This window comes from Cavia porcellus, unplaced genomic scaffold (assembly GCF_034190915.1).
Source record: "Cavia porcellus strain 051 isolate PalLab524CR breed Dunkin Hartley unplaced genomic scaffold, mCavPor4.1 scaffold_7, whole genome shotgun sequence".
Taxonomy (NCBI): Eukaryota; Metazoa; Chordata; class Mammalia; order Rodentia; family Caviidae; genus Cavia; species Cavia porcellus.
The window spans coordinates 74124265-74147188 of NW_026947490.1; the positions used below are offsets into that span (position 1 = coordinate 74124265).

The window sequence follows — 22924 nt, forward strand, 5'->3', positions numbered from 1 at the left end:
TGGTTTTATTCTGTACTGTTTTGTTCAATTTAATTATACCTGATGATATAGGCAATTCTTTTTAAGGTAGCAAGAGGCATTATGGTAACCATTGTTGATCACCTTGCATTCTATTTTTACATCATGTACTATGTCCATCCTTTGTTTTGACTAACTCTGCTTTGTTTTGTCACATTTGGTTTTATTCTCTTCCAAAAAAAAGTAATAAGAACTGTGGGAGTAATAAAACTCAAAATGTGTAATTGTTATTGTAAAAAAGAGAGGAAAAGAAAGTGCTCTAAAGGATACAACTGCAGGCATGTTTAGGTATGTAAGAAAGATGACCATATTACTAAGTATTTGTTGGATCATTGAACACAACTGTTTGCAGTCTCACTGTTTGAATGTCTACTTTGTATGCTTTAATTTTGTAACTTGAACAACTATTTCTAATATGATAATATGTAATCTATTAACTAGTGATTTTTTTACTATTTTTTTTTTGAAATTCTGTATGACTTGTACCCTTTTACTCTTTTGGTTTTTTTTCTTTCTTTAAATAAAATATTTTTCTCATTTCATGACATTAAAAAAAATTGTTTTGTTGAAGAATTTTGCCCTAAGGAATCATAATCATTGGTCTTTACATTCACTGTATTTCACATTCCATATTTGCATGACTTATACTTACATATTTTCAATTATCCTTAAAATGTAACCAAGTGGGTTATACTGTGATGGTGGTATTAGGTAAACTTATTACCTGTTTATCTTTCTCTGAAAGAATCAGTTAGGTATTCATTAGGAATCCTGTCTTCCTTTCTGTTTTGGAATTCCAAACCCCATCATATAATAAACTTTAGATATTACCAGGTCTGATTCTTAGCTTCCTTTTCCATCTTAGCACAGCTTTATGACTCTTCTCAACTTCCTGTTAAAAGTGTTTTATTAAAGTTTGTCCTTCTTTATGGCTGGGTAGTACTCCATTATATAAAAAAATTTATTTTTTTATCCATTCCTCAGTTGATAGGCATTTAGTTTGTTTCCAAGATTTAACTATTACAAACTGTGCTGCTGTAAAGATGGGTGTGTTCGTATCACTGTGGTGTGATGCTTTTAATTCTTCCAGGCAGATACCAAGAAGGGGAATAGCTGGTGCAAATGGAACTTGTGGTCCTTGTTTCTTGAGGAATCTCCACACTGATTTCCACAGTGGTTGCATCAGTCTACACTCCCACCAACAGTAGAGAAGGGTTCCTTTTCTCCTACTACTCTGCCAGAATTTGTTATTAGTTGATATCTTGATTGTTACCAATCTTCTGGAATGAGATGGAATCTCAGTATTTTTTTTAAATTTGCATCTCTCAAATGACTAGTAGTTGTTGAATATTTTGATATGTTTATTTGCTATATATTTCTTCACCTGAGAAATGTGTACTCAGCAAATGCCCATTTATGGATTGGGTTTTTATATTTGGGGCTCTGATTTTTTTTGATACTTTATATGTTCCAGATATAACTCCTTTGTCTGAGGGATGGTTGGTTAAAATTTTTTCCCACTCTGCGGGTTGTCTTTTTTTTATTAGTAATTTGTTTTGCTGTGCAAAAGCTGTTTAATAGAATAAGATCCCAGTGATGTACCTGGAGACCATACTTTTAAGTGAAATAAATCAGACACACATATGTAAATACCATTTTGTTTCTTTGAGTGAGAAACTGACAGGGCAAATAACGATCAACATGTATAATAGGTATTGTGAAATAGGAATAAATTGTTAAAGGAAACACAAGAGGAGAGAGACAAGGGAGAGGTGAGGGGGAAAGGAAGGAAGGGAAAAAGAATAAAAGAAAGATAAAATGAAACAAATATTTGTAAATGAGGAGGGAAGAGGAGTTGAAGAGATGGGAGGGAATTGAAAACATTTCTGGAAATGATACGCATTTAGAAAAATTACTCAAAAATCTTTAGAAATCATAGTCTGAACTCCTTATAAATGTGATTTAATACAGCAAATGTATGTATTCTTTTGATATACAAGACACTGTGCCAGGTACTGCAGTGCACCCAAAGATACTTGACATGATTTCCATGTCTTGTATTGTAAATTATGTGAGTAACTTGAGCTGGCTAGCCAGATAGAAAAAAAAGCATCTCTGCAAATTGCAGAGATAAAGTTATACAAAAGGATCAATTCACATAATTCAATTAAGGTAGCAATTAAATTGTTTTGGGAGGCTGTTGCTTTGGTTTTTGATATATAAAATTTGTGCCCGGGGGAGTCATAACCCCTTTACCTTGAGGCTCCTACCCAGTTGACATTCTTGGAGCTGATGGCTCTAACATCCCGCTGTGCTCATATCCTTTTTGGATAACACTGTGGGGGAAGGAGGAGGAGAGACAGGATACTGTCTGTTAGCTTTAAGAGATGACACCAGCATCTGGGTTAGCCTTATTTGTAATGCTTATAGCCAATTAAAGGGAAAAAAATCATAGCCAGCTCTCTACATATCAATATAAAAAAATAAGTCTCAATCAATGTTGCAACAATTGCTTTGCGTTCAAAGGGAGACACTAGAGTTGTCTCCCACAATTAGAGTTTGTTATCCCAACAAATTATGTTGTAGTCAGGGTTTACAAAGGAACAAATTTAATACAGTACACATAATTTATATGATTATTTTGTAATATTCCCCCAAAGAGTTAAATGCAAAAAGGTGAGAGAGATCTGTTTGTGCATTAAACACCCAACGAATTCAGCTAAGGGCCTGGACCCATAGCAGTGTCCTCCATGAGTCCAGCTGGAGGCCTACAGGCCATGACAATGACTCATGCAAGTCTGTATCAAGGATCTACGCTGGGAAGGCCCAAAGGTCAGTGGTGGAAGCTGGAAAGACCATGCCAGTGGGATGAAGGATCTGTGCCAGCAGGCTGAGGGACCGGTGCTGGAGCCAGGAAGTGATACTCAAAGTGAAGAGCAGAGCTCCCCCAAAGAGAACCGCAGTCATTCTCAGCAACAGCAAGGATACGACCTCCTCCTCTGATGAGGACAGCTGAGTTCATCTCAGATACCAATGAGGCAAGCTTCTCCAGGAGGATCAGTAGTGCACCATGTTCCTCTCCAGTTCTGCTTTTGTGCTGTTGGCACCAATCAGCTGGCATTTCAAGTTGACTATTAGTTTATCCAGTTTATAAGAGGATATATTGTATCTTAAAATTAAAGCATCTAATCAGTAGCCTAAAGTTGGGATGTATAATAAAGTGTCACTGTTCTGGAAAAAACGTTTTATTTAGCTGTTGTCTTAAAAGTGCATGATGTAAAATCTCAAATATATCTCAATAATACTGGTAAACAGAATGTAGCAAATCATCAGAAGATTATTTTCCACAACTAAGTGGGATTTTTCCCAGTAGTGCAAGAGTGGTTCAACATATGCAAATCAATAAATGTAATCCACCATATCAATAGAGCCATAGATAAGACTCTCATGATGATTTCAATAGATGCAAAGAAAGTTTTTGATTAAGTGCAACACTCATTGGTAAGAATCCTACAGAAAATTGGAACAGATGGTCTTTACCTCCATCTGATAAAAGCCATCTATGACAAACCAACAGCCAGCATCATATTAAATGGTCCAAAACTGAAAGCTTTTACTCCAAAAAGGAACAAGACAACAATGGCTACTGTCACCAGTCCTATTCAATATAGTATTGGAAATACTAGCCAGAGCAATTAGACAAGAGAGAGAAATAAAAGGAATAAGGATAGGAAAGGAAGAAGTTAAACTATCATTTGCAAATGACATGCTACTCTGCATAGAAGACCTCCAAAACCCACTGAAAGCCTTCTAGGTATACCAACTAAATTCAGTAATATAGCTGGATACAAAATTAACATTCAAAAATCAATAGCATTCCTGTACACAAGCAAAAAACTCACTGAGAGAGAAATATGTCACATCCTTCACAACAGCATCCAAAAAAATAAAATACTTAGGAGTCAATCTAATGAAGTAAAAGATCTATTCAGTGAAAATTACAGTATTCTGAAAAAAGAAATTGAAGAGTCAGAAAATGGAAAGACATTCCTTGTTCATGGATAGGAAGAACAAACATTGTGAAAATGGCCATTCTCCCAAAATTCTTATACAGATTTAGTGCAATTCCAATCAAAATACCATTAGCATACCTTACAGATCTAGAGAAATAAATCCTAAAATTCATCTGGAACCAGAAAAAACCTAGAATAGCAAAGGAAATTCCGGGCAACAAAGGTAAGGCAGGAGGCATCACAATCCCTGACTTGAAATTACACTACAAAGCTACTGTGATAATATCCACATTGTACTGGAATAAAAACAGACCTGAAAATCAATGGGACAGATTAGAAGATACAGCCACAACTAGAAACACACTCAGCTACTTTACCTTTGACAAATGGGCCAAACACATTCACTGAAAAACAGATAGTGTCTAATAAGTGGTTCTGGAAAAACTGGCTTTCCATATTCCAAAAACTAAAACTAGACCCATGCTTATCACCATGCAGTAAACCAAATTCAAAATGGATGAAAGATCTAAATATTAAAACAGAAACACTAAATCTGCTAGAAGACAAAGTAGATAGAAATCTTATAGACATCAGGATCAGTACAGAATTCATGAACAAAAATTAAACTGTGACAGGAGATAGTCCCCAGAATCAACAACTGGGGCTTTGTTTTATTAAAAAGTTTTTGCATGTCAAAAGAAATTTCCAACAGAGTGAAAAGGAAGCCCATGAATTTTGAAAAAATCTTAGTCAACTGTCCCTCAGGCAAAAGACTTCTATCTAGAATATATAAAAATTATAAAAACATCAGACCACTGAAATTCAAAGACCCAATCCAAAAATGGGCATCTGAGATGAATACACACTTGTCACATGAAGAAATACAAGAAAAAATGTTCAGCATCATTAGTCTATAGAGAAATGCAAATTAAAACCACACTGAGATTTCATCTCACACCTGAAAGAATAACAAGAATCAAGAAAGCCACCCGTAACAAATGCTAGAGAGGCTGTGGGGAAAAAGGAACTCTCCTGCACTGTTGGTGGAAGTGTAGACTGGTGCAGCCACTGTGGAGATCAGTCTGGAGATTCCTCAAAAAGCTGGAACTGGAAGTCCTATTTGACCCATCTATCCCACTTCTAGGCATACTCCCAGAAGAACTGAAAACATCACACCACAGTGATATATGTTCACCTATGTTTATAGCAGCACAATTTGTAATGGTCAGAATTTGGAAACAACATAAATGCCCATCAACTGAGAGTTGAATTAAAAAGATGTGGTATTTTTATAAAATGGAATACTACTCAGCTATAAAGATGCGTCACACTGAGTCTCTTATAGGTTAATGGATGCAACTTGAGACCATACTCATAAGTGAAATAAATCAAACTCACATGTGTAAATACCATATAGTCTCCCTAGTGTAAAAAACTGTAGGAATAAATAAGATACAAAAATCTTAAATAAATATGTTAAAAGGGTAAGAAACTGTTCAAAAGGGAAAAAACTCAAGGAAAAGTAGGAAAAAAGGAAGGGAAAGGTATAAATTTGTATATATACACTTAAGATAGCTAAGATGATTGTGCTACTAATTCTGTTAGTTCCTGGAGCAAAAAGTTAACATTCATAGGGTTAGAACAATTTTGCATGTTTGTGTCTGGTGATCTGAGGAACTCTTTTGAAGATCACCATGAAAAATGACCACCTTAGTTAAGCTCCTACCGCTTTGCCCTGAAAGCCTATATTATCATTGTCTTGGGCTCTTTGTTATTATTATTTATTTCTCTTTTGTTTCTTGTTTTTCTCATAATTTATTTTGTTTTGGTTTTGTTTTTTCCTCTAATGCAGAAAGGATAGATGTACATGCTCTAGGCTTATACGTGCCTAGAACTTCTCATAAAGAGTTTTTAAGAATTGATTTTATTATGTGTGATGGTATCAATAGCTACTTTGAAGAAAATAAGACATTATGGTAGCCATTGCTGATTTCCTATCATCTTGTTGTGAAGTCCAGTAATTGTTTATTTTTATTGGTTTTAGTCTGTTTTGCATTATTTAATTTTAATGTGTGTGAAGGTATGGACAGCTGTTTTGAAGAGAACAAGAGACATTGTGGTAGCCATTGTTGATTTTCCTGTTGTTTGTTTTGGAAGACCTGTAATGCTTTCATTCTTTTGTTTTTATCAGTTTTACATTATTTTGTCTTGTTTGAATTCATTGTGTGTGAAGGGTATGGACAGCTGTTTCCAAGAAAACAAGAGATACTATGGTAGTCACTGTTGATTTCCTTTTGTCTTGTTTTGAAATCCTGTGTTGCTTGCATTGGTTTGCTGAGATCTGCTTTGTTCTGTTTTGTTTTATTCCATTCTTTGTAAGATAAAATAAGTAATTTTTTCTGTGATTTTGCTCATATATTATTATAAAATATGCAATTATGTTTTTACATTCAGTCATATTCTATAATTTTGCTTTTTATTGTAATTTGCACAAGTAGATTATATTGTATGTAATAATGTAATTGATGGTGAATAGAGGGCCTCCCTGCAAATTCTTACATGTAACCTGTGAATAATGGCAGTTATATTTGTTCTTTTTAAGTTCTCTTGGTCTTATTTCTCTTTTGTTTCTTAGTGCACTACTGATTGCATATAGTAAGATCTTATTCCCAACCCCACAGAAAAATACTGCAACATTTTACCCATGAGTTTGACATTGATTGTAGTGTTATTATCAGTTTTTTTTTCATTTTTCTTGTAAATATAATTTATCAAGTGAAGAAATCCCCATTTCTCCCTTGTGTTCTGAGAATGGAAGCTTAACTTTCACACAGGCTGCTTCTGCAGATAATGAAATGATCATGTGTTTATTTTTTTCTATTATAGTACATCAAGAATGATGTTTTCAGAATTGTTAAACCAACCTCTTGTTAACTTCATCTTAATATATTACTTTTTAAATATGTTGAATAATTTTGTTTGGTGATATTTTATTTTGCATCCTAAAATTTTATATTCCTAATGACCTAGCTATCTATAGATTCTTTTTTTTTTTTTTTTTTTTTTTTTTTTTTGTCTTTTTCCTTTTTATCGGTACCAGGGATCGAACTCACGACTGCCTGCTTGCAAGGCAGGCACTTTATGCTGCTGAGCTAAATCCCCAGCCCCTGTCTATAGATTCTTATAATGGTCTTAGTAGATTTTTATTTTGATGTATTAATTTTATTGTTTTCTCTATCTAAACATGAATTTGTCAGCATTGAGACTATGCATTCCCAGCTGGTGTCACCTTTTCCTTCTGCAGTACCAGTGAAAGCCACTATGTAATAATGTGTGTGCTCATGCCTGGCCCCTGCCCTGAGAAGCTCTGCTTTCCTCCTGCCCTCTGGACCCCACTTCTCCAAGCAGTGAGAGCAGAGGTCTCTCCCAACTTGCGTAATGCTATGCAGGCCTCTGGAAATAGCAGACCCTCTCTATAGGTTCGTTTGACAAATGAGTAACTGAGCGTAACTTTTAGCACATGTTACTGTTTCTGTTACAGGCGCTTTTTCCAGACCTTAAAAGTGACTCACTTCTCAGAGTGTCATCTTCTGTTCTTTGATTTTCCTGCTTGATGCAATTGTTTTCTGGAAGTTATTGTCTCGGAATATTTATGAATATGTCAAAGTGTGTAAATGAGTTTATTCAGTGCCTCAGAATTTTGACTCAGCATGGCCAGTGGAAATTCTGAATCTGGCATTTACAATGTGGCTGTAAATGTTTTGATCTAGTTTCTTTTTTTTTTTTTTTTTTTTTTTGCTGTTGTTGTTCCATTTTGGTTTTGGTATTTTGACTCACTGTGACAGAGAGGATACTATACAGTTTCCCAGGTCCATCTTTAAAAGCTGCTTCAGCTTCTACTTTGCTTGTTAGAATGTTCCCTCTTAACTGATTCACACTGTAAGAAGCCCACTGTGCTGAGGAGACCATCTAGGTGCCTACACACAGGTCTGACACTGGGAGCTCACTGGCTGCCAAGTGCCTGGAAAGCAGACTCATCACTGAGCCTGCATAGATCTTGACCCCCAGAGTTTTGAATGGAAGACAGTGGTTACTATTGTGAAAACGTAACTCTAGAATAGCTTGTAATGCAGCACTAAATAATTGGAATCTGCTTTTTAAAATATATTTTTAATGTCTATTTTATTTCATGCAGGTTACATTTTCATTCTCTTTGGCATTGCTTGTCACTTTATCCGTATTTTGACATCAGTCTATTAACCTTTGTTCCCTGTATTGCCTATTTCCTGTCTGCCCTGAGGCTTTCTTTTTATACAGAGAGACCACATCAGGACTATTAGGTAGGATTATTTTCTACACTTTTCTTGAAATGTTGAGCATGACCTGTAATAAGATCAAAGGTGACTGAACCATTAACTTACTGTTCTAAGGGGCAAATGTAGACCACAGTTCTGTTGGAGTCCAGTGTTGAACTGCTCATTCACACATCCTTAAAATACCCTTTAAGTAACATCATTACAATCTGGTGTATGTGTCATTAGGAGGCTGTAGGATTGAATTTATGACCTCGTACTGTATTTTATTAAACGTTTCCTTGCTAACCTCCTCTAGAATAAGGCAGCTAAGTGGATCAACATTATAATTTGAAATGACTCTTTTGTGGTTATACTTGTATTTTTTGAAGTTGTGAAGTTTTGAATTTTAATTTAATTATATTTTGGTCTTCTAGGTTATCAAACTGCAGGTAGGTTTGTAAATGTTTCAAGCTTCCCTTTTTTTTTTTTGGTTTGAAAGTGTGTGTGAACTACTAAAGACTAAAACTTAATGTCTGGTATTTTCCTTCTCTTGGGGAAATCAGCAGCCAGTAGTGCAGAAGATTTAGTGCTGTGTATTTTCCCAATTTTTAACAGCTGAATCAACAAAATAATTTGCTTTGCTAATTTAACAATAATGCATGACAACAGAAATCATTTGCTTGACGTTATTTAATACTTTTCCAGTCGAACCTTGAAAATTTGATAAGAAAGAGACCTCTGTGAGTCGGTTCATGTTGCCAGTTTAGCTTTAAAGAAATACATTGGGCTCTCTGAAATGTTCTAGGGATAACTGGCTGCTGATGTACTGTTTGTACTGCTGCTGATTCTCGTATGGAGACCTCTTTAAAAGCTATAAAGGAAAAATTTTATCTAGGAATTGACTTAAATTACACACAGACATAAAACTGAAGGACTATGTCATTATTCCTACTCAAAAAAGTATTGATTTACTGAAAAAGTTGTGTCAAAGACTCAGTTGCTGACAAATTGATGATAGGTAAGTATACTTTCAGAATCTCTAGAGATAAATTTTTTTATTTAAAAAATATATATAAAAGGGGGGGTTAAGATGAAAGAGGACATAACAACACAGGTCAGAACAGAACAATTTAAGCAGCATAGTGTTTTACCACAGGATAACCCGACATACCAGTAGTTACCGTAGTGTCTCTTTCCTTGAAATATTTGAGTATGCCTTCGTATACTATTAAACGTAACAAGACAGTGTAAAACCATTCAAGAGGGTAAAAGTATTACAGGGTATTTAGAACCAACTAACAGAAAACAAACAATGGTTTCTATATTATCTTCTTGACTATAAAAAAATTTGTTTATACTATCACCTATAATAAAATCCTATAAGATACAACATGATAAAACTGATGGAGATAGAAGAACAAAAGCTTGATGGGGCTTCAGAACAAGCTGATATTAAATCAGCACTAGCTATTATAATGTCTTGTTTTCTTCAAAATAACTTTATCACAGACAATAAAATCAAACACCCCAGAATAAAACCATTCCAATTAATGAATGAAAACATTATAAGGCTTCAAAACAATATAATGGGGAAGCATCATTAACACATACTTTTATGTATTCTTACCATTTCTTACACTAGGGAATCTATTCAGTATTTATATATGTGAGTTTGGTTTATTTTGCTTATGAGTATGGTCTCAAGTTGCACCCACTTATTTATAAATATCTCAATATGATCATTCTTTATAGCTGAGTAGTATTCCATTGTATAAAAATACCACACCTTTTTTATCCATTCCTCAGTTAATGGACACTGAGGTTGTTTCCAAATCTGGCCATTAGAAATTGTGCTGCTGTAAACATAGGTGTACATATATCACTGTGGTATGATGTTTTCAGTTCTTCTGGGAATATGCCTAGAAGTGGAATAGCTGGGTCAAATGAGGCCTCCAATTCCAGCTTTCTGAGAAATCTCCAGACTGACTTCCACAGTGGTCGCACCAGTCTACACTCCCACCAACAGTGCAGGAGAGTTCCTTTTCCCCACAGCCTCTCCAGCATTTGTTGTTGGTAGTTTTCTTGATCCTGGCCATTCATTCAGGAGTGAGATGGAATCTCAGTGTAGTTTTAATTTGCATTTCTCTAATGAGTAATGATGATGAACATTTTTTCATGTATTTATTTGCCATTTGTATTTCTTCATATGAGAATGTGTATTCATCTCAGATGCTCATTTTTTAATTGGATCTTTGAATTTGGGGGGGTCTGATTTTTTAAAAAATTCTTTATATGTTTTAGACAGAAGTCGTTTGTCTGAGGGGAGAGTTCACTAAGATTTTTTCCCAGTTTGTGGGTTTTCTTTTCACTATGCTAGAGATTTCTTTTGACATGCAGAAACTTTTTAATAAGAGGTGATCCCAGGTATTGATTCTGGGAAGTATTTCCCGTGTGGTTTGATACCTGTTCATGAATTCTCTACCTACCCCTATGTCTTCAAGATTTTTACCCAATTTGTCTTCCAATAGATTTAGTGTTTCTGTTTTAATATTCAGATCTTTGATCCATTTAGATTTTAATTTAGTACATGGTGATAGGCATGGGTCTAGTTGTAGTTAAACCAATAATGACCATAAAGGACAAAGAAGATCACTACATACTCGTAAGGGGAAAACTCCAAGAGGAAGAGATAACTATCTTAAATATATACGCACCAAACTCCAGAGCACCCAGTTATATAAAAAATTATTAACAGAAATGAAAACTCAAATTATCAGTAACACAATTGTAACAGGAGACCTTAATACACCACTGACACCAAGGGACAGATCAACCAGACAGAAAATGAGCAAAGAAATAACAGAACTGAATCACACCTGTGAACAAATGGGTTTGATAGACATATACAGAATGTTCCACCCAACAACATCAGAATACACATTCTTCTCAGCAGTACATGGATCATTTTCTAAAATAGACCATATATTAGCTCACAGAACATATTTAAGCAAATGCAAAAGAGTTGAAATCATCCCTTGCACATTATCGGATCATAGTGCTCTGAAATTAGAAATTAATGACAAAGGATACTGCAAAAATTCCGCAAACACATGGAAACTAAATAACACACTCTTGAGTAATCAGTGGGTCACAGAAGAAATTAAAGAAGAAATCAAACAATACCTAAAAGAAAATGAAAATGCAGATACAACTTACCGGAATCTGTGGGATGCAATGAAAGCCGTCCTGAGAGGAAAATTTATTGCACTGAGTTCCCACATCAGGAAAACAGAACGAATACAAATAAATAACTTGATGCTACACCTGAAACAGCTAGAAAAAGAAGAGCAAGTCAAGCCCAAAGCCAAAAGAAGAGAGGAAATTATAAAAATCAGAGCAGAAATCAATGCAATAGAGACTAAGAAAACAATCCAAAGAATCAACAAATCAAAGAGTTGGTTCTTTGAAAGAATAAATAAAATCGATAAGCCCCTAGCCAACCTTATTAAAAAAAGGAAAGAAAAAGCTCAAATTCATGCAATAAGAAATGAAAAAGGAGAAATCACTACAGACCCAATAGAAATACAGAGGATCATCAACACCTATTTCGAAAACCTCTACTCTCTAAAGTTTGATAACACAGAAGAAATAGACAGATTCTTAGAAGCATATGAAGTACCAAAGCTAGATCAAGAGGATATAAAACTGTTGAATAACCCAATCTCTGCTAATGAAATTGAGAATGTAATTGGGTCCTTGCCCACCAAGAAGAGCCCAGGCCCAGATGGATTCACTGCAGAATTCTACAAGAAATATAAAGAAGACCTAATGCCGACACTCCTCAAACTATTCAATGAAATTGAAAGGGAAGCAATCCTTCCTAAGTCATTCCTGGAAGCAAATATTACTCTAGTACCAAAACCTGAGAAAGACCCAACTATAAAAGAGAACTATAGACCGATCTCCCTAATGAACACAGATGCAAAAATCCTCAATAAAATATTGGCAAATAGGATCCAGCAAATCATCAAGAAGATTATACACCATGACCAGGTGGGATTCATCCCAGGAATGCAAGGATGGTTCAACATACGCAAATCAATAAATGTAATCCACCATATCAATAAAGCCAAAAATAAGAATCACATGATCATCTCTATAGATGCAGAAAAAGCCTTCGATAAGGTCCAACACTTATTCATGATAAGAACTTTACAGAAAATTGGAATAAATGGTCTTTACCTCAATATAATAAAGGCCATTTATGACAAACCAACAGCCAGCATCATACTAAATGACCAAAAATTGAAAGCCTTTACTTTAAAATCGGGTACAAGACAAGGATGTCCTTTATCACCACTCCTATTTAATATAGTACTGGAAGTACTAGCCAGAGCAATTAGGCAAGAAAGAGAAATAAAAGGGGTAAAGATAGGAAAAGAAGAAGTTAAATTATCATTGTTTGCAGATGACATGATACTCTACATAGAAGACCCCCTAAACTCCACTGAAAGACTCTTAGATACAATAAATAAATTCAGTAATGTGGCTGGATACAAAATCAATACTCAGAAATCAATAGCATTCCTATACACGAACAACAAAATTACAGAGAGGGAAATAAGAGAAACTGGACTATTCACATTAGCAAGCAAAAAAATGAAATATTTAGGAATTACTCTTACGAAAGAAGTGAAAGACTTATACAGTGAAAATTATAATACACTGAAAAAGGAAATTGAAGATGATCTCAGAAAATGGAAAGACATCCCTTGCTCATGGATAGGAAGAACAAACATTGTGAAAATGGCCATTCTCCCAAAACTGTTATACAGATTCAATGCAATCCCAATAGAAATACCATCAACATACCTTATAGATCTAGAGAAATCACTCCTAAATTTCATCTGGAACCAGAAGAGACCTAGAATCGCAAAGGCAATTCTAAGCAGCAAAGACAAAGCAGGAGGCATCACAATCCCTGACTTGAAGTTATACTACAAAGCAACAGTAGTAAAATCAACATGGTATTGGAATCAAAACAGAGCTGAAGATCAGTGGAATAGATTAGAAGATACAACCACAACTACGAACACACTCAACCACCTTATTTTTGATAAAGGAGCCAAGCAGGTTCACTGGAAGAACGACAGTCTCTTTAATAAATGGTGCTGGAAAAACTGGCTCTCCATTTGCCGAAAACTAAAGCTAGACCCATGTCTATCACCATGTACTAAATTAAAATCTAAATGGGTCAAAGATCTGAATATTAAAACAGAAACACTAAATCTATTGGAAGACAAAATAGGTAGAAACCTTGGAGACATAGGAGTAGGTAAAGAATTCATGAACAGGACTCAAACCGCACGGGAAATACTTCCCAGAATCAATAACTGGGACCACTTCTTATTAAAAAGTTTCTGCATGTCAAAAGAAATCTCCAGCATAGTGAAAAGAAAACCCACAAACTGGGAAAAGATTTTAGTGAACTCTCTCTCAGACAAGGGCCTCTTGTCTAAAACATACAAAGAATTAAAGAAACTCAGACCTCCGAAATTCAAAGATCCAATCCAAAAATGGGCATCTGAGATGAATATGCAATTCTCAGATGAAGAAATGCAAATGGCAAATAAATACATGAAAAAATGCTCATCATCATTGGTCATTAGAGAAATGCAAATTAAAACCACACTGAGATACCATCTCACTCCTGAAAGAATGGCCAGGATCAAGAAAACCGACAACAAATGCTGGAGAGGCTGTGGGGAAAAAGGAACTCTCCTGCACTGCTGGTGGGAGTGTAGACTGGTACAGCCTTTGTGGAGATCTGTCTGGAGATTTCTCAAAAAGTTGGGACTGGAAATCCCATTTATTCCAGCTATTCCACTTCTAGGCATATTCCCAGAAGAACTGAAAGCATCATACCACAGTGATATATGTGCACCTATGTTTATAGCAGCACAATTTGTAATCGCCAGATCTTGGAAACAACCCAAGTGCCCATCAACTGAGGAATGGATAAAAAAGTTGTGGTATTTCTATACAATGGAGTATTATTCAGCTATAAAGAAGGATCACATTGAGATATTTATCAATAAATGGGCGCAGCTTGAGACCATACTCATAAGTGAAATAAATCAATCTCGCATGTGTGAATACCGAATAGTTTCCCTAATGTAAATAATGATTCAAATATATAAAAATATGTGGTAATCATGATTCCCCATTAGGTGGCCTTGAAGCCTTATAAAGTTTTCACTCATTAATTAGAAAGGCTTTATTCTGGGCTTCTTGATATGAAAATATTTGAAGCTAGAGTATATGAAGTTTTACCCAAATATTTCAAGGAAAAAGTCACTATGGTAACTACTATTAAGTCAGGTTATAAGGTGGTGAAGTACTAGGTTATTGAAACAGTCATGCTTTGACCTCTATTGTTATATTGTTATGTCCTGTTTTATCTCAATCTCCCCCTTATTGTTTCAAAAAAAAATTATTTAGTCATTTCTTATGTTTGTCTTAATTAAAGAAAAAATTCAAAAAAAAATTAGGATATATAAATAGTAACTCTTTTCGATTTCCTATTAACTTGTTTTGAAGTCCTGTAGTACTCCCACGATCTTGTTTTGACTGATTAGACTCTGTTCCATTCTATATGATAGTATCAAGTTTGAAGACATAGGCAACTACTTTGAAGACAATAAGATTCACTAAGATACCCATTCTGGTTTGACTATTGTCTTCTTTGGAAGTCCTGTAATGTTTACAATGCCTAAGTTTTATTGGTCTTGTTCTCTACTGTTTTGTCCAACTTTATAATATCTAATAAGATAGACAATTCTTTTTAAGGAAATAAGGGACAACGTTGATAACCATTGTTGATAAACTTGTACTCTGTTCTACACCATGTGCTATGTCTATCCTTGGTATTGACTGACAGCTTTGTTTTGCCATATTTGACTGTATTCTTCCCCCCCCCCAAAGAAAGTAATAAGCACTAAGGAGTAATAAAATCCAAGATGTGTAAATTTTGTTGTAAAAAAGAGAGGGAAAAAAAAAAAGAAAGAAAAAGAGCTCTAACGGATATAACAGCAAGTGTGTTTGGGGGTGTTAAATAGCTGACTTTATCAATGTTTTTGGAACATTGAACACAGCTGTTTGCAGTCTCCCTGTTTGAATGTCCACCTTGTGTTCTTTGATACTGTGATTTGAGGAACTATTTTCAAGAAAATAGTGTGTAATCTACTAGCAGGTAATTTCTTACTGTTATGGTTTTTTGTTTTGTTTTGTTTTGTTTTGTTTTGTTTTGTTTTGTTTTGTTTTGTAGTTCTGTATTACGTGTACCCTTACGCCGCTTTGGTTTGTTTTGTGTTTTTCTCTTTTTCCTCTTAAATTAAAAAAAAAAAATTTGACTTCTGTGAAGTCACTGTGCTGCTGTATTTAGGGCAATCGAGATATTGAGCTTCTCTTGGTGACTAATAGTCATAGAACTGGCGAAAGTACATTTATTTATGATTCACATGTTCCTTATGTGATAGTCTGAAGGTAATTTTATACACTATTTTTAGTGCACTTGGGGTTTCACTCCAACCTGTTATATAAAGTCAGGTATATTTTCGATTTGTGGTATCTTGTGCCCAAAAAGTTTAGATTTTGGAGAATTTCAGTTCTAGAGTTTTAGATTAGGAATGCTTGACCTGTATTCTAACCTGCATAATTGCTTCTAGATTTTGAAAGCATATATATTTTCAACTACTTTTCTAGATTACATGCCTAGAGATATATGTGTATGTGGATCTGTGTGCATAGGTACATAAAAAGTCACTCTTGTCTTGTCTTGCCACAAATGTGTGAAGTATCTTTTTATCGTGTAAGTCAGGCTTTGGTTTTCTATTATTTTAAACCACAAGCCTGTAATGATTGATCTCCCAAATTAATGCTTGGTGTTTTAGTCATTAATATTAATGCATTTATGCTGCTTGCTAACATATTTGTTTAATGTTGTGTATCAAATTTATGATGTGCTTGTTAGATGTGATGCATATTATGTTGGTCTAGATTCTGTAATTTTCAGTATTTGTACTATTACAGTTTGCAGGATATAAAGGCTATTTGTTCTCTAAACACCAAAATAAGATAAAGCTTTTTCTGGTATCTTATCATAGAAGAAATTTTAGGATGTTCCAAGAATATTTCTAGTTTGCTTTTAAGTTATGTTAATTAAATAAAAATTTTTATGCCTTTGTGGATAAAAAGAACACTAGATCAAAAGAACACTGGATAATATAGTTAGTAGATGAAAATAATTTTAAGCTTTAGATACCTTACAATTTCAGAAGTGTCATGTTTTCTTAGATTTTTGTTCTTCCAAAGTTATATTTTATCAGATTCCACTTCCAGTTGTGCTGAGTCTTTGCCTCAAATTATTTTCTGTAGGTATCCCATGCAGACTATTCAATAGAGATCAAGTTTTAGTCACAGAAACTGTTGATCTCTAGTGCTTCCTTTCCTCCTTTTTGTTTTAATTTTTCTTTTGCAGTGCTAGGGATTGAACTTGGGCCTCTTTCATGGTAGTTTAGTGCTATAATGCTGGGCTGCATTCCCAGCCCTAGACTCTTGGCTTCTTAAACAACACTGAATAGAACTGTAACATCTGTTGACTCTTGAAGAACAAGCACTTGAGAACCATTTACCTTATAAACAGTGAACTGCTTTTATTGTCCAGTATCCCTCTAAAGCAAAATCCAAACAGTCTTAGATGAGTTTATTTAATCTGGGTCCATTTCTTTGGCCATTGGTATCAACTATGACTCAGTCAACTCACGGTTGTTGAGCGGCTTTCCTTGTTTGGCTAACAAGCCATTAAAATTGCTTATGTTTTCTTGTTTTAATTTTTTTGGAAGAAATTCAGGGGTTCTAAAGCATGAATTTTCAATTATCTTAGTTTTCTAACCATTGCTGTTCTGTGAGTTAGGACCATTGGGACAAGACATGTCTTGTATATTTTCAGATTGGCTATAGTGTCACAGCATAGTAAACACAAAGCTTTGCCATCCAGTTCTCCAGAATCTACATTCCACTTTGCCCTAAAAAAATGTGACAAATTCATTTTTTTCTTCTTTTGTTTTTTCAAAGATAGGTTCTGGAAATTACAAAAAGAAAAAAACTCCCAGAAGATTCATGACACATCAGTGCATGTGTCACTCAGTGGGTCCGTTTATTGTTGGACCTGTATGCACCTTGCAAAAGGTGACCACATCTGTGCTCTATCATAACCACTGTGTTCTGCCATGGTGGCAGGAAAGGAGCCACAAACAATATGCATAGGAGTAGATGTCTCTGTCAATGAAACACCATTTATGAATGTTGGAATTTGGACATGCTGTAATGTTCCATGTCAGTTTAAAGGAGGAGAGCTGTAGGTAAGGCACGCTGATGAACAATCCCATGGACAGCTATCACAGAGAGCCTCAGGAGGAGAGCGCCTTAGAACTGGGTGGCCTTGTACCTGTGAGTGAATGCCCTGGTGCCCCTTTGCAGATTGGACCTGGGAGCACATCTTCCATACATTCTGCTACTTAACAGCATTTTACAACTTTGAGAATTATCTGCTTCCTCAAAGTATATTTTTACATGTTTACTAACAGCCCCAAGTAAAGAGAAGACAGACTGAAACTTAGATGTGTATATGTATTTTCCTATCCCTTTATAATGTTATGAAATTGATTATTAAAATGCTCTATATTTAATAAGATTTAAGCAAAATAAATCTTTATATAAATCAAAAATTCTTTCAGGAAAAGAACTAACCCAAATATTCAGCAATTAGTGTATCAATATTTGGAAATAGTCTCTCTCTATATATTCAGTAAATATTATTTAGCTTACCTGGGCAAAACCCCAAAAGCGTTATGTTGAAAAAGAGATTTGAGGGTGTTATTTACTTTTTGAGGGACTATTTCTAAGTGGACATATTTTACAAAAAAACAAAGGGAATCATCAAGAATTATTTCCTTGTTAACTGTTCATTGTTGTTAAGGGTTGCAAGGAGAACAATTACATACATGACACATAATTTATAGTATTATTTTACGATGATCACCCAAGGAGCCAAATACAAAGAAATTGGAGGAATCTATCCACAATACTAAAGACCTAGAAAATCCAGCCAAAGGCCTGAATCCCATGGCAATAACCTGCATGAGTTCAGCTGAAAAACCTAAGCCAAAGACAATGACTCATTAGAGTCTATTTCATGGATCTGTGCTGGGAAGGCCCAAAGGTCAGCAGTGGAAGCTAGAAAGTCTATGCCAGCAGAGTGAAGGAGCTGTGCCAGTAGGCTGAGCTTTCTGCAGTGGAGCCAAGAAGTGATATTCAAAATAAGGACCATGGCTCCCCGGAAAAGTACCACAGCCATCCTCAGTGATAATGAGGTCCTGAGCTCCTCCATCGATGAACAGCTGAGTTTGTATCAGGAAGCCAGTGTGACAGGCTTCTCCTGGAGATTAAACAGCACACATCTTCCCCTCTGACAAACTTCTGGAGAACCAGCAGCTTCAGAAAACAACTCTTAGGAGAACCCACAGTGCTGCTCTTTCTCTTCAAGTCTTCTTTTTATGCTGCCAGCACTTCTCAGGTGGGCCATCCATGATCAGCACTAGCCTGGTGTTTAAATTGACCTCCAGTCACCAATACATGACACTGTTTTTGCCATATGTTCTAAGTAGGCAGTCATCAAAAGATGAGGAAATGAAATAGTTAAATGCAATATTTTTTTCTTGTTTTACTACTATGTTTAATATCTGCGACTTAATGAACTCATCACTTCCCACTTGCACAATTGCTTTTAGGCTCAGCTCATAATTTTATTATTTTAAACATCTGATAGACATAAAAAGTTGTAGATTTGCATTATATTTAGTTCTGCCCACTCTGGGGATGTGCATGTTTTAATTATATTAACAGCATTCTTATATGCCAAAGATTATCCAAGTCATGTAAACTTGAAAAACATTTGGGTAGGTTCTTTTTTTTCTGGAAGAATATTTAATTTACACAAAGATTTTTCTTAAATATTAGTAAGTCTAGGATACTTTAATAATTTCACAGCATTATAAAGGGCTAAAAATACATGTATACATATACATATACTTATAGGCATAAACAAACATGGACAGAAACAGAGATAATGGCTTTATTTAAAATGTTAGCAATGTGTAGATACAAATGTAAAGCATAAAATGCACCAGTTTATTAAGAAATATCTATGTCTGGCTTCTTTTCTGACCAGTAGACTAATATTTCCTTCCCATATATCTAAAGATTTTGAGTAATGTTTGTAGAAAAGATTTTTAAGACTTTTTTCACTCATCTTCTATAAGGAACCTAAAGAACAGACATTTAATCTTTTAGATGCTTCTGTGCATCAACAAAAGAGTGCATTCCATTGCTTTTGTGGTATTTTGGATGTTCTTTTTCTCATGTACTCCAAAATGAACACTTTTATGTAAGCTAAAATTCCCCACTGTAGCTGCTCTAATCCTAAATTGTCCTTAGAGTGTTTTCAGAAATATACAGGTTTTGAGCCCATAAATGTGCATAAATTTAACCCCAGAGACTGAGATTTGTGACTTCCTAAAACTCTGAAGAATCCCATTTTTAAAAGACATCTACCCCATGCCTTTCACTGGATAATCACATCTGTTTAATTACCAGATCCAATATGATCCTGGATGCGATCTAGTAAGAAATTGCTCAAATAAAATTGAAGAGCTCAAAACAAACATGTGGAGTTTGAATCTGAGAGAGAACGGAGTCTTAATCCTAGCTGCTATGAGAGATCAGAAGCAGACTGGGCCCCATAGATATCTTTACTCAGGAACTGGTGCCTTTGGGGGTCCACCTCAGGTTCCATTTCTGACACCAAAATGTTGAATGCTTTAGAGAAGTCGTGTACACTGCTGATAGGATGGAAATTACTATAACTATTAAGGAAAGCTATGGATACTTTTTATAACGTCCAAAAGAGAATTACCATATAATCAGGCAGTTTCTCTATTAGAATAACAGAAGGAAAGAGAAACCAGTATTTCTAGGAGATGTATGCAGTTTCCTGTTTGTGGCAGCAGTATGCACCTTGGCCAAGATATTAAATCAACCAAATAATTCATTGGATTATGGATAAAGAAAATATGGCACACATACCCAATAGATGTCAGTCAGGCTAAAAAGGAAGGAAGTCCTACCATTTGCAGCAACATGGGTGGAACCAGAAGATACAATGTTAGGTAAAGTAAGTGCAGAGAACCAAATCTGATTAATATGTGGAAGTTATGACTGTTGATCTCATAGAGGTGAAGAGTAAAAAGTGGTTACCTGGGCCTGGAAATCAGGGTAAAGAGGGAAATGAGGAAAAATTGTTTAAGCAAACATAGCATCATCACTGAAGGAACAAATTCCAGTTTTCTATAGCACTGTAGGGTGACTGGTTAGCAATAATTATTATATATTTCCAAATAGCTAGAAAAGAGGGTGTATTATCACAAGAAAAAAAATAAATATTTAAGATATACTGATTATACTGATTTGATCATTACACATTATACATATGTATCAATATCACATTATATTCTTTAAATAGATAAAATTGTTATGTGTCAAAAAGAATTAAAGAAAACTAGGCAAACTAAATTTAGCAGAATTTATCTGAGCAAAGAACAATTCATACATGGTAGTACCAGAACCTTTACAGATCAGACAGTATTTATAGACAATAGAAAAATACACAGAAAAAGCCTGAACAGCTCTGGCCTGGCCTGGCTTTCTGAGGTGTGGACTGAACAGCTGGCAGCTTGCCACTGGCTGCTGTTAACTTGCTGTGATTGGTGGAAATTCAGCTATTTGTTATAAGAACATACTTCATAGCTATGTTGTGGTTCTTTTACATACTAAGTTAGGTTTTATTGCCACACTCAAAGTAGGAGGCAGCCTCAGGCCACATGTAGTTTAAGAGACCTTTTATATATTTGGTGTAAAGGATACACATTTTCAAAGATAAAGTATACTGATAATTTGCAACAACTGTATCTTTACACCCGTTGATGTGCCTGTCTTATATTCTTGGAAACACCATATTTATATCCTTACTCAATCAGACTTGATTTTCATTTAGTACAATATTTTGGTTTCATTTAGATTCTCATTTCATTTAGACAGTAAATAGGAGAAGAGACAGGATTTGAAAATCTTAAATCCAGGCATTTGATAAAGTTGCTTCATTAAGATGGATACCAGAAAGACCCTTGAATTTCTTTTTATCAGATCCTTCAAGTTCAGTCAGCAAGTAAGTTGATTAAAATTTGCAGTTGCTCAATGTGTGTTAGGCGCTACAGGGTATTTTATGACATATGGATTATTACATGTATGCTGATTACATCTTTTTGAAAATCTCACATGAATGCAATATGTTTGCCAGTTCTCTCCCATCAAAGAAAAAACAATGAAAATGAGAAAAAGTGCTTGGAAATCCTCCAAGTATAGCTTTAAAGTTGCAAAATGTTCAACTTTTAGCTACTTAAAGCACTGCACATGTAAAAACTGTTTAATTCTATTAAACACAAGCATCAATGTAAAGATAAAAGCGTTTATGTCACAGTTAGCTTCTGGCAGATCTCTTTGTCTGTCACTTTACCAACTAGAAGAATTCAACTAGATGCATATTCCTGACAAGAGTGGTAGCAGAGGTCATCTGCACTGCAGAATATGGTTTTCTGCAAAGCATGGTTCCTGGATAAGTGTCAGCACTTCCTAGAACCTCTCAAGAGACACAGATGCATGTGCTTCAGCCTAGTCCTACTCAGTCCAGTAATGTGGGGAATGGCCTAGAAGTCTGTGTTTTACTAAACCTATCAGGTAATTTTGATCATACAGAATTTAGGACTTTGGAAGAGGTCAGCTCTTCTCAAAGTAAGCACCCAGAGGCCCATGGAAATGCAGATTTTAATTTGATGAGTCTGAGGTGGACTGACATTGTGTGCTATCACTCAGGAGAGTTGGAGGTTGTGGTTGGTCTGAGGACTATTTGGAGCAGGCTGGGAGGGTTGCCAGGCTGCTTGTGTTAGACTCTCAGCTCCACTGCTAGCAATGGAGATAACCTAGGCCAAATCATTCACATTATGAAATTCAGTCTCCTTGGGTACATGAAGAGTATCAAACACGTGTCTACCTTATGGTATTGCTTTGAGATTTAAAGGAAATGGCATGAATGTCTCTCTGTGATAAGAGATGGATGCATGTTAACTTTTATTATTATTGCCTCCTGAGTTACGACTGACAAGTGTCAAGTAGCTTATTAGTGAAATCATTCACTCACACTTTTTCCTTCCTTCCTTTTCTCTATCACCAGAGAGTTCATGAAGAGAAGCAGATTTTGATAATTAATAAGTGATTTGTACTTGGAGCTCACTAGAATCTTAAGAACTCTCTATAATAACTTATTTAGCAATGTTATGGTGGATATGATTTTATACAATCTACATTCAGTCCAAAGAAAGATTTTCTTTACTTCGTGGTTATATGGAATGCTTCGTGCCACTTATT

The 22924-nt window shown here is 35.1% G+C and overlaps 1 protein-coding gene across 1 annotated transcript in view; it reads left to right on the forward strand.

Moving 5' to 3' along the window:
• Positions 1 to 22924, forward strand: part of Wdr27 (WD repeat domain 27) — a 241592-nt gene that overhangs the window by 177937 nt on the left and 40731 nt on the right. The window lies entirely within an intron of this gene.